Source organism: Bombus huntii, chromosome 1, assembly GCF_024542735.1.
Source record: "Bombus huntii isolate Logan2020A chromosome 1, iyBomHunt1.1, whole genome shotgun sequence".
NCBI classification, from domain to species: Eukaryota; Metazoa; Arthropoda; class Insecta; order Hymenoptera; family Apidae; genus Bombus; species Bombus huntii.
The window spans coordinates 7,993,513-8,009,486 of NC_066238.1; the positions used below are offsets into that span (position 1 = coordinate 7,993,513).

Below are 15,974 nucleotides of genomic sequence, written 5' to 3' on the forward strand. Positions count from 1 at the left end.
ATCCGATGGCGCTTCGCGAGAAAGCGGACGATTATTTATGGCACGTATTCCCCGTCGTATGAAAATATCAATGAGAATTGGACTGCTGCCACTTCTCTCTCGGTCGTATACTCGTGTGCGCGTATCTCTGACACGCGCGAGGAAATTTGTAACGCGGCAAATTACCCGAATTCATTGTAACGCTGTGGTTGACGAGCAAATCCCCGGAACTCGACAGCTCCGACCCGTGAATAAAATTTACAAACGCTACCGTTCCGATCTCTCGTTCTCCTACATTAAAGCGCAATTTAATAATTATTTGTATTAACAGAGACATAATAATGGATCTTATATTATTGATATAATCTTTGGTATTTATTCGTGATATCTGTATTTAACGTAGTTCGATAAATTTCGTGTTTCCTCGAATTTTTTCCCGAACAATATTGCTTTCAACTGTAAATTCCGCGATACAAAGAAGCATTCCTGTATAACCACAGAACATAGAGTATTTACCTAACGGAGGGATATTCGTGAGAACGAAATCCACACTTTTTATGAATGAGTTAAAACGAACGATAACAGTTTGCGAACGATTATACATAGACAACCGCGAACAGATTCCGCGACGATTCTTGCGATCCATTTTTTCGCTGTTAGCGTCGGTTTCGTATATAAGCACATACGTCTGTTCTAGTGGCGATTGTCGAGATAATTAACGATGAATCGATGCGCGTCTCCGCAATGAAACATCGTAACAATGACGATAAAAGGATAAGCGTCAATGACAATGACCACGACAGCCACAAACCATTAATTGATAAGAATGATCGAAAGTTGGCGACAATGAGTAGAGAGAAAATAAATCGAATTTGATTTTTCCGATTTTACAGTTAATGACATCATGTCTGTATATATACGTATAACGCGATATGTACCTATCAGATAAACGCATTAAAAATATGATACTCGTATATGTTATATTGTTTGTGTTTCTATGCAAAGGAATAAGTAAACACGGGTTGTAATGTAACGCCTGATAAAAGTTATCTCGCGAGTGTCGCTGCCAAGGAATGGGACTATCGGGTGTGTACAGCGAAGCAATTTGTCGCAAACAAGTGTTATTAGCGTCGCATTACTAGCGTGCTTTCGAAGTTGTTATGCTTGTTCACGGTCGTATGCAATGAGAAACGTTCTTAGGCTTACGTTTAACGACTGACTAGCGGAAATGAACGATAGTCATGAGAGCAAGGGAGGATCGAAACTTTAACTCCGCTAGCGTATAAAATAAAATTGAGACGTGGAGCGATATAATTATTTAGAATGCACGATATTTTAATCAAGCAGTTAACCGCTTACTTACTCCATGAAATCCATTAATTTCTAATTATGCAAAGTACAGAAGTGATCCACGTGCAGTTATGTTCTAAATTTAATCGCTAAGATTCTTCACAGAAGCTAACAATACTCTAAAATGAAAGATTCTTCTTCAGTTACCCAATGAATTGAAATTATCTACGCACAATTTTATTTTATGTTTTACCGGCGGAGTATTTGGCAAAGATCTAAGATACATAACAACGAAGGAGAAAAAGAAGAAACTAAGACGAAACTTAACAGTTGGCAAACCAATTATCCAGCATATTAAAGTTACTCGCGCGCAATCACGCTTTGAATTTCATCGGCATGGTCCTCCGCAAAAAATCACTGTACTCCAAAACGAAAGGAGAAAAAGGAGGATGTTAAACAGAGCGATGTCCCGTTGCGCGCGTTGCATAGTGACTCGATTGTAAATCGTCGGGCTGGCGTGCGTTGCATCATTCATGCGAGCGGAGGGCGAGGGCGCCGTATTTGGCTGCGTCTCATCCGAGGCTTTCTCGCCACAGGGAGGGCTATTTGTTCATTAATCTTATAACGCAACTTCTACGGCATGAATTACTGATGCCCGGGTTCGCTTATCCTGGCGTCGCGAACCAGCGTGAAACATCGCGCGATTCCGCGTCGAAAGGTTTCAATTAACTGCCGGCGGACCGATGGCGAGCGTTGAAAAACCATCCCACGTGGATGTGACCGGATCCGTTCGCGAATTGCGAAATTTATGGAACGTTATTGTAGCGTAGGCCGTGTGTGGTTGGTTAATTGAATTTTGCATCGGCGAGACTCGTGAGAGTTAAGTTTAAATAGCAGAGTAGTCACGCAAACCAAGTTTTTTTTCGGGGCTATAGATAAAAACCTAAGTCGTAGATGAAAAGGGTCAAGTTCGCTCCTCTCGAAAAAAAAGGTTCCTTTTTTGTTCATTAAAAGCGTTTGCGTAGTACAGATATCCTTAACCATAGATATGATTACGTGAAAGAAAGTCTGTAGAAAATTCTGAGAAGATTTCTACGGAAAAGTCAGTAACGATAACCGGATACAGGAAAATTCAGCATTCATCACGGACATTAATATAGCCGTTTTGAGAAACTCTGATTAAGAATTTTCATTGTAATACATCGGTTTCCTTTCATCGCAATTTATATACAAACGAACAATACTTGCGCGATGATCGTTTCGGGCAAGAATGGCCGTTGTTTCTTGTATACTGTAGTTTCTGTCAAGTCGCTGATGAACAGGGATAGAGCAGAAACATGCTCGCGCTTTTCCGCTATTATTTCACCGAATTTACTTCTAAGCGAAGCGCACAGCGGCTGACCCAGTTTCTCCGGCACCGAAAGAAAAACACGTGAATATGACATTTATTAAAAATTCAAGCGAGTGGCTACTTGGCACGCTTTGCGCGGCCAAAGCCAGTGGGTGGGTCTCAATGCCCGGGTGAAACGCAGCGCGATGAAATCGCGGCCAAAAATATTCGTTACAAGAAGAATAGAGAGCGAGAGAAAGCGTCTCCACGCGGCAACAATAGAGAGAACAAACGTTTCTGCGGTCCGTTTTTTTGATCCGTGGATATATAATACTTCTCGTCCTTGCAAGTCTGAAAAAGATTTGATCGTTCGACCGTGCGGTAATTATATAGTTTCAGAGATATACATATACAAATATATATACCGTAAGATTATTAAATTCGGTGAGGTGTGTCCAATTTTATATAACTATCGATCGTGCTTGCAGATAAACTGGTTTGTCAGATTCACATCTAATTTCCACAAAAAAGAAATTCGCGAAATTTAATAAGTACCGCCATGAACGAGGCGAGGAATTCGAGTCGCGCACCCATCGGCGTCACGCGTCTAAAGAGGCGCGACGAGAAAGACACGGAATGGAAAAAAGAGGATTACGCTGGTGGCAAGCCATTAATTGGAATGCCCAATTACCGGTGTCCGCGAACGAATATTAAATTCCCCGGGTCTGGAACACGCGTCTCGCGGCACTCTATTTCAACCGCGAACATTCTTGCTAGACAACAAACACTGCCTGGAATTAGAATTCTGCGTCACGGCGACAGCGTACCGTGCGACGCAATAAAAGGTGAGCAAAGCGAGACGAGCGACTCGATTACGTTCAAGCACCAGAGAAACCGGTCTTCCGTAAACCTAGAACGCGCGCGGCCGTATTTCTACGCCGACTCGCTGGCTCCTGCTTCGTTTCTCCGGAGGCGGTAGCGACGTAACTCCATCCGACTGGTTGACGTTCGTCCTCCAAACAGGTCGCTCGTCAAAAGTCGAAATTTTGTAAATCCTTGAAAGAAACGAAATGGACCATATGACGGTAAAATAAATGAACGACTCGTACAGGTTGCACAACGCAGTTTACGAACGCGAAGCGAGCGGGACGACTTTTCTTCGTGACAATGGCAAGTGTGCCGTTGGACAAGGGCCCTTCACAATGGCGTAACGCGAAACGGTACGCGATGGCAGCTAAGTGCGTCGTCGTTCTTTGATGAACGCGCACCGAACAACAGAGTTTCTCAGCGCGACTTTTGCTCCTATTTTCGTTCAGGAAGAATGCAAAAAAATATTGAAGATTCTAGACTATGCTGGAGATTTTGAAGAATCTAGACTCTAAAGAGTCTAGAGCTCCGAATGCTATCACTGGATCGTAGGTGATTAACAACAGTTCAGGTAAAGTTACATAAATCTAGAGTACCTCATTTTTATTCCTTATACTCAAATTTCCATAGATCGTTCACAAAATTTCTCCCTTCAATTTTTGCACCCTAAATTCAAAAAATGTTTCAATATTTAATTTAACCAACGATTGTATAATGCAATGAAAGCACTATAAAATTTCTGAGGGACCATTCGTATAATTTATCGCATGAAGTGAAAAATTTAAAATGAGGAAAAATACCGCAAAACAAAAGGTAACTTAAATCTAACTAGCGAGGGTTGGAACAACTACAACCCGAAGGAGTTTGAGAGACACTGGAGCGGTACACATCAGTGAGAAGAATGAGGCGGTCGTTAAGGGAGGTAGGGTTGCAGCAGGGCTTGGAGGGGTAAGCCAGGGGGGCCACTTCTATTGAGGCTCTTTTTTTCGTTTCTTTCATGTCAGCAACACAAGTGGAGTCAATGACTGCCGCGGGCCCATTCATGAAATTTATCGAGGTAATCGGCCGGTTACACTCTGTACGAGAGTCTGCGGGATGATCGTGGCTGCGTACACGCGCCACGCGTCTCTGCTCGTCGGCTCTCAAACCCTCTGTTTTACGAGTCTCGCGATCGCTATCGAGTTTCCTCTCGCCAACGTCGTTCCAGCCAACAGTGGATACCTGGAAACCAGGTTGGAGAGCTTGCCTTCCGGGGCAGCTGTCGGCACGCTTAGTTTTCGATTTAGCGAGTCGAAGGGCGGACAGTTGCAAGTTTTTCGCGAGGGCGCGACTAGTTTGCGCTTCGTGTTCGCAGGCGGCTTGAATTTTTAAGCGGTTTTTTTTCCTCGGACCCTGCCTGACCCTCGACAGCTGCTACAAACCATGCTACGGTAAATGATTTCTTAAAATAGGGCGGTTGCACGTTTTTCAGGGAATCTCCGTCCATATAATTTTCGGTAAAGTCAAAAAGGGTGAGGTTACGAGCACGGAGGTGCAGTAAAACGTTTAAAGAATTCAAGCGCGCTGATGCAAATGGAAATGATACAGCGTACGATTGATAACGCTAGCCCATGCGCGTAAATATCAAAAATAAAACATATGTTCCCATGTCGGAAATGAAAATCGGCGTTTTTACCGAAAAAATTGCTCATAAAGGAAGCAGCTCCGTTCAACGTCATCCGATCTAAAAATTCGGTCTGAAAATTCGATATCTATTGTCATTAACCTGGATATAATATCATATTGAAATTGAATTAGTCCTATGGACAGATTGTCGATCGAAGCGTTCGAAATAATGAAACAATGGAATCGACGTCGTGCCTATTATAAGAGACAAAAAGGAGTGTTTCAGTATTCAACTCCTTAATTTAAGAAAACTTCTGGCTTCTGTGTTGAATAATATCTTTTTCTAGTCATGTTTAGATCTTTTCCTATGAAAAATTCCTTATAAGTCCTCTTTTCTATTCTCCTCTTGCTCGTAAACGTTCCTGCGTGTCGTTCAACGGTGGCTTACACGGCACCCCCGATCCAACGCGCGATCATACAAAACACGGAGAACCTACGCGACGGATCGTTTCAACATCGCCAGATTCCTCGTGTAAGCGCGACAAAGGAGCATAGTTTCGCTGGCAAACCGGCGGCCGCGTCGCGCCGTGCCGCTGTGTTTGCCGACGATCGAATGATCGATCCGCTCGATCGCGAACTAGACGACGATCCATATATGTGTGCGTATTTGCGCGCGCGCTTCGACAAATATAAGCGAGTAGATTGCGTTCTCATGCGAAAAGCATACGCTGCGTGCAACTACGCCGGCGTGCGCGCTGTTGCATTCGTAAAGCCCACTGCTGCACGAGAGAACCGCCGACGCGGACGTCAACAAATGCGCGCGATACCCACATTGTTGGGAGTTCAATGCGCTTCGTTGACTTTGACGGAAGTGGAAGAGCGAGGGTCAGTTGGACGGTACAGGGTGAAGAGGGATACAGGCGATGGCGCAATGTGTGTGTATGTGTGGTTAGTGAGAAAGATTGTTTGATGTTGATGGTGAAGGGTGATTATTAGATGGGGTTGTTGTTTGAATGGAAATTTTAATGGTACTCCGTAGAACTTCGTTTATCTGAACTTGTAGAGGGAGATGATAATTTCGATGATCGAATGGTTCTGATAATAGAGGCTCGCTAGTTATATCCTTCATCTATTCTTATTAGTTTCTGAACGATAGGATCTAATCACTGGAAAAACGAGTTTGAACGTTCTACGGTTGCGCGTTTTGTCTACGTTCTGCTATATTATTTTATTGTATTACGTTTTGTGTTACGTGTAGTCGACCCTTTCCTGATACATTATGTAATTTATTCGGAATACAAATGAATCATTATGTAAATAAGTATATAGAACGATAAGAAAATAAGTTCTTACAACTACGCTCAATTATAGTTTGGATGATAGAAACATACGTATGGATTCGTATATCCGAACAGTATTTGAACGTTCACTTATTCGTATAAACAAAGTACAGCCAAACGGAGTTCCACCTCATTGAGATTTATCGCCGTATATTATGTTTAGCAACTACTCTCGTTGGTAGATTGTTCACAGAGTTTATCTTTCTGAAAAAGAAAGAATCACAACCTACATACATTTCGACAGTCGGCATTTGCTTAGGACAACTTCTGTCGAATTTCATTTGAAGCTACAATTATGAGACAACTATGTAGCGTAACGATATAGGAAACATGATAGGAATACTCGTCGAGTATCAGCTATTATTCTCACTAGGCAACGTGGCGCAAGATTCGACTTTCCATGCAGCGTTTAAAATATTCTTCCCGAGAAGCACGTAGCAGGTTCCACGCATCTCTCCTCTCTTGAACTACCCATCCACGTATCTGGAATGCGAGCTACCGCTATCCCCGTCTACACCGTGAAAAAATTTCGTGGAAACGCGGGGTCACGTTCTCGCCAATGGCGCTCTTGCAACTTTCGTATCGCAGCCACCGCTGCAAACAAACCTTTGAGCTTTTTCCAGAACCTTCTTTGGAAGAGTTCTGCACGTCTGAACCTTTGCGTGACACGACACAAGCAACCTGACTCTACCACATTTTTTTTCTAACGAACAGAAGCAGACAAAAATGACAATCTTCTAATCAACTTTCTTCTTTTTATAATAAAAACAACGACGACAAAAGAAAAAGAATTTATCGATGTGATTAATCGATCGTGCCGTGGTAAATTCATCGGCGGCTGCTGTAAATAAATTTGGTGCAGGCTGACTTACGTGCTATAAACACATTTCTCTTTTAAATCCATTGGAAAAGGTTAATCGATAGAAGTCACCGCGAATAAAAGATCAAGGTTCGAATTCTTTTGTCTCTTGTCCTGCTCTTTTGGATCAACCCCTAACCTTATCGGAGAAACACGTCGAAACCACGTGTCTTACAAGGATTCAATACTTATCTTCTTTTCCGACCTGTAATCTTAGGATTAAGAACTCGGGATTAAAAACCACCGTGTCCTAGTTTTGTCAACAGTATGCAGCATTCTCCCCGATAATAATTCACCGATTGAGGCGACCGTAGAACATTCGCTGTTCGATTCTTCTCTGAACAGTCACGCTATCTTTGTCCCTTTCGACTTCCACCCCTGCTGTTACTTTCCCGTTTCATCCGCGTTGCGAGCATTATACACAATTAAGCGGAGGAAGACGTTGAGTCAAACGACGCCAGACGGAAAATCGATAGGCAACAATATCTCGGCTGTCTTGTCTCCGTCGTCGGGTAATATCGGTGTAGTATGCCTATAACGTACAGTACTAACGACACAGACTAGTCGACCAGCTTAAAATACGTTGCTATCATAGAAATGTTTTGAATTTCTCGCGAGAGAGAAAAAGCTGCAGGATAAATTTAGGCAAAATTCAGCAAACTGGAATAATTCCTCTGAAAAATGGATGGATTATGCACGTCATGTATCTGGAAATAAATATGAGTTTCGAGAGCGTTTGTGGACAATTGAACACTTATTGAAAGAAGCTATTATTATTAATCGTTATTTAATTAATATTAGTAAATTAATAAAGTTTTCATTCGACAGAGTGAAAGTTTTACACAAACTTGTGCAACATTGTGCAACGTTCGGTAAATACGAGCAAGTCGGCTGTCGACAGCAGTTGGCTTGATCTTTCGACTATTTTTACTATTTTACAGTGTTTAGTTAACGTATCGTTTCCGCCGTGCGGAGGAATTTTTCCACTGTGAAACTCGAGCCACGGGGGTGCTGCATCGCGGCGCTTTGTCGGGTTTAACGTTGATTACGATGTTTATAGCGGAACGTAGCATAATAAGTAAGCGCCACTCTAAACAGCGAGACACGCGTACGTGTTAGGTGCTGCGGCACTCGCGACTACGGAGAGCGTAACAAGATTTATGGTAATTAAAATACGCGAACCGTTTAAGAGGCTATTTTGCTCATTATCATGATAATAAGGGTAATAATAGACGATGATCATGGATAATGATTCTATGGACGCTTTGTTTTTGCACCGGTTCTTTGGAAATCTTTTACACCGTTGCGTTCGATCGCCTTCTAATGCAAATCGTACGTGTTTGGCCTTGTATGTGTCTAAAGCGTGAAGAGGAATGTAAGCTGTTTCGCGAAACGTGATAATAATTTGCAAACTGTGATTGACACAGATCGATAGTTAAGGCTTCGAGAGTGAATGAATTTGTTAAAAAGGGAACATAGATACCTTTAAGAAAACTAGATTATTCTTTGATGCATTATTCCTATGACAATTTCATACCAGGCATGTTTACTCGTAATTTACTTCGACGTATGACTTTGACTAGCGACGAGATATAACCGCAATTAAAAATAAGCAGTCACGCACCTGATGCCTTTAAGTTTCAATTAAAACTCAAAGTTGTTTGTTTCTCTTGTTCTGGACACGGTTGATCTGCTTTCTCCCGGGATCTTTCACACGAGCTTGTTTATATAATTGATTCGTCGAATCGCGGAAATAGACCCAGCCGTTCAAGAGTGAATTAACAAGCGTCTGTCCTCTCGTGCTTCTCCGTCTCCACATCATCCTCCCTCGGATTACTTGCAGAGGGGCTATCTTTGTAATCGAGGATGACGACTGCAATACACGTCATCCACGGTAAGTGGCAACATCGTAACGTCGAATCGGATTGTAACAGGAATATGCAGGTCACGCGCCGATGCCACTGGATAACCGTGTCATCGATTAAATCCTATAAATACAACTGTCGGCCGACCATCGGACCATCCGAGTATCAATCGCGATGGGAAGAGTGGCTCTTCGCGGTCTACCAAGGGTCGAGCGAGATCCATCCTCCCTGACAACAGTTTTCTATCCAGGGGTGAGTATGCCGCAGGTTAAAAATCGAACAGAACGTACTCGAGCATTGCTTTACGTTCGTGCAAGTTTCATACCTAGAGAGGACTGAGAAAATTTTGAACTAAAAGAACGAGAATGTTTCTGACTGTTCGTGTATGGGAAATATACAAATTTATCGAGGAACGTCGAAGCGGAATGTTGAAAGATTTTCGCATGTACGTAGGTAGAAACAGGGTAAAGATGAAGTGATTGCACGGCGAAAAAGTAAATGTCGAAGTCTACGGGAATAATCGATTGTGCGAGGCGTAGTACGTTACCGGGTGAAATTCGTGTAGCTACAGGGGAAGCAAAGTTTCTTTTTTTTTCTTCGAAAATTTCGTGATATTCGATATTCCTACGTGCCATGGAGCTCGCGCGCCAGTTCTCTTGTATCAACTCGACGAGATCGAATTCTTGCCGTGCCAATTAAAAGAGAGCGTAATTGAAAAATTTCGCCAATCTATCCCGGCGATCATCAAATAATTCCGTGCGATATCGACCTCGGATTCGACCTCGTTGCTCGGTGATTAGAAGGGTATGGTATGCCGCGGCATGTGGCTCGTGTCCGACGATATTTTTAAATAAAATTCGTCATGCCATCCCTTGCGAATTCGATCGACTGCATATATAAACTCCTTTGTAATTTTAGAAATGACTCTGGTAGAAGTTTCGGTGGAGAATGGTTGATTCTAAAAACGAGGAACGTAGAATGGAAATGGCAGCCGCGAAATAAAGTATCGACCGATAGACATCTCTGAAAGCACCTAGCATCGGGTGGCTAAACATCAGATAAGTTAGGAGTCTGGTCGATTTTAGCAATTTAAGGAAGATTTGGAATTGCATGGGAAAATAAGATAACAGAAGGGAGCACGTGCCATCTGCTACCAAGTTCCTTCTCTTTTTCGATCTTCTATCTTTCGAGCCAACGAAAACGTGGCCTCCATCTGCTTTTGCAGATGTTTCATCTACTTGACGCCCCCTAACCTCCGAGAAAAATGTTTGGTTTTGTGACCTTATCCTACGAAGGATCTCTCCGTCGGTCTATTTTTGGGGAACTCCGGCTCTGGGTAAAACAATAAATAGTACTACCTAAATAAATCTCATTCGCGGACTCCATTGCGACCCAAAAAGTTCAACCTTTCTCTTGGCAAGTGTCGAGGAAACGATCCTTCTTATATATGTACCTAGAAATTTATGGAAATAGATCCTACTTTTTTAGTCTCCGTGGTCTTGTTCAACGAAATTGGCCACCCAAACCTAATTGTCCAATTTAAAGAGAATATACAGAAAATTACCATATCATAACGCCAGACATTTCAGGCTTTTACAATTTCTTCGTCATACTTTCGACAAAAAAATATTTCATACTACACTTCGAACACCGTACGGCGCCATTACTGAGATAAAGGGCGACGTTATCTAATAACTCACGTCATCGTCCCCTAAGAGCACGATATTCGGCATGACAATAATTTTACGCGGAAATTACCGTATTGATCTGTAGCTGAATTCGGCTTATTTTATACGTCTGGTCATTTGTCGTGTAATGACCGAGTACTCGATCCGTCAGATTATTCTGAAAATTCCAGGGGGAAACCTTCATAACCTTCTCCGTCATGTGACTTTCGATCAACATTTAATACCAATGACGCTACTACTATTAACGCGATCATTGACGACACGATATCTACAGCTTCCTAAAATGACTCTGTTTATCGCTAACACAACTTTTAAACCTTAGTTTCAAAGAATGACCATAAGCATCAATGACTCGACCTTAGCTTTCAGAGTTAATAATATGACCCATAATGCTTTTATCTCACTGAAATGAAAACGCTAAAGATTTTATTACAGAGGTAGAAGCGATTCGATAGCATTATAATATTCAATTAGCTGCAGTAATATCACCGCCACTGAGCATAAAGCTCACACAGGGATTTTCCAGAAAGGGATATCACTTGCGCCGGTGAACCGGTAAACGTTTTATCAGAACGAAGTTGTGTAATCTAGTGTTTCAGCTACCGCAACAATTGCACCCGCTAAGCAATACTTCGCGTTTATAATTGCAATTTCAAGGTGGCATCTACCACGCGCACGTGTTACCTTGTTTTCATTATTGTATCTACAACTAAGGCTATTGGTCATATTTCTAGTTGTTCTGTGATATTCGCAGCTTGGTAGCTTGGTCGCTGTTATTTTAAATTCGCAACGAGAGTCGACAGTTCGAAACTTACTTCTACTCGTTAATTACTCAAATAGGAACAAAACTCTATTTGATGGAATAGGTACACATACCACTAATTATCACTGAAGCAATAAATCTCTCCGTAATTAAGCTAAAAAGTGAATCGAACGAAAACTTGATAATAGCGGAATTATTCCAATTATGAGGGAAGAAAAAAAACCTTCAAAATTAACAAGCTACCCAACAGACTCGAAACAAAAAAGGAACTATTAAAGTAAAGAGAGGACGTACAGAAGTATAACGGAGCTCGTTCAACGCGAAAATATTATTTTATCAACGATCAAAAATACTCATTAGCACCCTTTTATATTTGTTATAGAAACGGGAAACAAGCGTTTTAAAGCTCAACCCTTTACCTAGCAGATCAAAGTTTACCGATTCGCGCTTTTCGCTTTCGTTTCTCAACGTTATTAGAAACGAACCAATTCACGCGTTTGCATTTCACTGGCTGATATCCAATCCGTATCACGACATGCCAACGCAAACTTTCTTCAAGTTCCTCTTCTCCGAACCAACAATAATCATAATAAACATGTCTCCATTTGCAATTCCACTCTCACACGACTAATCATTTTCACCGGTCGACGCTTCACTGAAAAGCAATTCGCCGCTAGCGTGCAGCCAGCGTAGAGTCGCGACGAAAATGACTCGCGCGAAAAGCAAGAAACTTCGTTGAGGCGACCTCTCACCCTCTTCATTCGTCATCGGTATCCGCGACGAAATCGAAAACCGCCTGCCGCAACGCGAAACGAACGCGGATACACGAATGGAGACACGGACTGAAAACAGACAGACAGACAGACAGACCAGACGCGGTGAGGAGGACAGGGTGCGTCGAGGGTGGACGAAGTTTCCACGAAGAACTCGAGCCTAGTTGGCATGGCTTGCCAATAGCGACGTGGCACGAAATTTCGGGCTGCGTTAAGGAGGGTGTTAAGATATTAAATCCGAGAGCTTCGCCGGCTTCGGGTTCCCAACTAATTATGGAGTTCGCTGCTACAACCTTACACCCACCCCTGCCCATTTCCCGCCCGTTGCAGGCCCATCTCACCCCCGTCTCATCCTGCGAGCTCGGCTAGCAATTGATTTAAGACTTCACTTGCAGCTGTGCGGATGCAAAATTGCACCGAGGAAATTTTACCTTGGCTTGTTCATCTTCCACCTCTTTAGTGTTCGGCTTTTTTGTGGAAAACAGGCTTCTTAAGGTGACAGGTGACTTCTGTTGGTTCCACGACGCGTGCAAAGAAATCTCGAATGGATATAGAGGCGCGTTCTTACCTGAAATCAGAAAAAGAACAAAGTTAGTCGAATGCAGTAAAAATTCGCGATCTAATAATTAGTGTCAGATTCCTGACAGTGTCTGATGAAAGGAAAGAAATAAATTAGACAGTTGAAAAATTACGACAATAAATACTGTTACGCTGTATCCAGCGCATGGAAAACACAACGATAAACCAAAGGAAGTTATGACAGGTCTGACAACGTTGTTCCAGAAAACGTAAATTTGTTTCTTTTGTAAATTTCAAACGTGTTATTGAGGTTTTCTTGCGCGTGAAGCCGTGCAACGAGTCGCGGCGCAACCTGAAAACATGATTTGCAATTTGTCGAGACGCTTTGCTGTCTTTCCTGCCTCTTTAATTTACGAGCGCTCAAAACGGCGCGCGGAAAACATCGACATTGTTATGTCATTGCGTCGCGAATTACAAAATCGCTTCCACGAATTCCACTGCGCGATTCGTTAATTATTGTTTATTAATGTTTCGTGTAACGCGCACGCGTTAACTCTTTACGCGTTCGACGATTTTTTCGTGACGACGCATAATGCCGCACGTTGATACTCGACAGAGAGTAAAAACCAATCGTTTCCGCTATATATAGAACGAACAGCCCTGCAGCAAACTGAATATCGATGCATACGTGATTTAATTAACTCCCAGTCTGCTTAATAAAGGCTTATTGTTCGGATCGCATTGAAACAAGCACGATTAATCGTGTTAAAGGGAACAAGGAAAATGGTAAACAGTAACGACGACCGAGGAGGTAATAATCGCGCGCCTTTTAACGCAAACGCTTTGACATTTCTTGACTAGTCTCGAGACACGTTGTTCGTTTATTATCGAAATTTTGTTAAAAAGATTGAAGAAAGAAGAAAGAGTAAAATTACAGATTCGCAATACCACCTGAATGTGGAATATTTGCTCGATAGCTTTGTTAAATAACCCGAACCACTAGTTCGTTTCCATCGATTAGCAAAAAATAATAACGCAGTACCTGTTAATAAACAATTGCAACAAATTTCTCAATATCTTTAGTCAATGCGTTACTACACAAACTCGTTATATGAAATACCAATATGGTAAGATACGGTAAGAAAAGAAGAAGCCGGTATTCCTGGCGATCGACGAATAAATCAATTATCGAGCAATTCCATGGTTGAGGAATTCCTAGAAGGAATACAAGAACGTGTCAAATTCCTCGATACTCGGATACAAAAAGCAGGCATGTTGTACTCAAGTCCAATTCCAATTCCAACGCTCCAATTAGTCGGCGTCCTAACGATTTAAGACATTACGCAATGGACGCAGACGTCGTTTCTTGGGAACGCGTCGGCCGTAAAGGCTCGCGTAGGTCAGTGAAAGGCACACGGTTCTTCGAGTGAATCGACGTGCTGCTTCGCGTTCCATCGTCACGAGAAAAAGGAAGACGAGAGAACGCCGTAATTTCTGGGGAAAGCCCCGCGGAATAATAGGATTCGCGACTGCACAAAGCCCTTTTTCTTCTGTCGTTTCGTCTTTCGTTCGCATCGCGACTCGCGTCTCCGTTTTATTACCGACCGAGGGCTTCATTAAACGCTTTCAGGGTTGGAATTTATTTAGGGACCAGATGTAACACACTCAGCCGAATACGTGTGAGTGACATGTATATATTTTTGCCGTCTTTCATATTGCGAGACGTCGCGAGAGGCGAAGGATCGCGTTTGATCCCAAATGAAGGAACGAAAACCTCGTTGATGATACTCAGCTTTTACCGTTCGCTTTGATTACGATGGTAATTCGGCTGAAACGCGATTCCCCTGTACGGCGAAGCCCGCTATTTTGCTAGGCATCGGGCAAGCAGTGGTTTAAAGGATTTAAGTTTAAAATGGAAAAAGAATTTCTTTGAGTTTAACATGACCTAGATATTTCGAACTGAATTTACGTCTTCTATTGTACTCTGTAAAGTCATCCGTACTTTTCCGATCTTTCTCACTCTTATAAATACATATTCGCAAGAACGCACGAACAAATTAATCAACTTAATGTTGATCATCAATACTGAATTTAATCAGCAAATTCTAATGAAAGAACACCTTGTTACGGAGTATCGCGCGAATCCGAAGAACGTATGCAAGGCACGATGCATGATGTTTTTTCATCAGTTACGCGTACCTCCGGCCAATGACGGGCCGGTTGCGTCGACGCTATAAATATTAATCCTATAATTGGCCTACAAAGTGATTTACTCGTCTCGTAAACGCACGCCGTCGTTATTTATATCGTCGCATGCAGCGCGCGCTTGCTAACGGAATCTGTTCGCGTAGGTTATGCGCGCCGATGAAAACACCAGATTCATTACGTATACTGCCAACGTGAAGTCGCAATCAATTCTTACAAGCGGACGAACACACTGATCGTCTCTGTCGTACTTTTATGACGACGAAATAGTCGTAGGAAAATCGTTCGTTTGGGCTAAACGAGAGAAAAAAGGATTTTCTCGACGGAATAGTAGTTGGAGTTCTACCGACGTAGTTCCAGAGTAGTTGCTGAAATATCGTTCTTCGATTCTGAAATTTTCCACAAGTTCCGAGCGCCATTTAGCTGTCTGGCTTTCGCGGTTTCTTGCCTCCTTATACAGGAAGTGCCCTTTACGTTCTACATATTTCATCCGGCCGCTATCTGAACTCGCTCAGAAACTCGATTTAATTCCGCCCTTAAGGAAGGGACGAGTGAGAAGGGTCGAAGAGAGAAAAGAGAATTCGGAACCTACTCGACGGTACAGTGAATTTTTTCGGCAGACCCGTCGTTCTGTACCCTTGTCTCGATCCTGCAACAAGGAAAGAACGTCGATCGTTTACGCCGTTCGACCGTCAGGGCTTGTCCAAGAATACCAATGACCCGAGGAAATTGCAAAGAAAGAAGACAAGAACATCGGAGATCTCGTGCAACCTGACGCTCTATATTTTCGCCTCTCTCGATCAAACATGCGATCTTGTTACGTCGGAACTTATGTCTCAACGTTTGAAGTTGTTTGAAATCTAGCGATTTTTCTTATTTTAACTTCTAACT

At 42.6% G+C, this 15,974-nt stretch overlaps 1 protein-coding gene across 4 annotated transcripts in view; it reads right to left on the minus strand.

The window, feature by feature from the left end:
• Window positions 1-15,974, minus strand: part of LOC126867308 (Krueppel-like factor 6) — a 275,511-nt gene that overhangs the window by 168,568 nt on the left and 90,969 nt on the right. Inside the window, exon 2 of one of the 4 annotated variants that reach the window (XM_050621679.1) lies at window positions 12,791-12,927. The exons of the other annotated variants lie outside the window; for them this stretch is intronic. The gene's annotated coding sequence lies outside the window, so the exon portion shown is untranslated. The remainder of the gene's footprint in view (window positions 1-12,790; window positions 12,928-15,974) is intronic. 4 annotated transcript variants of the gene reach the window in all.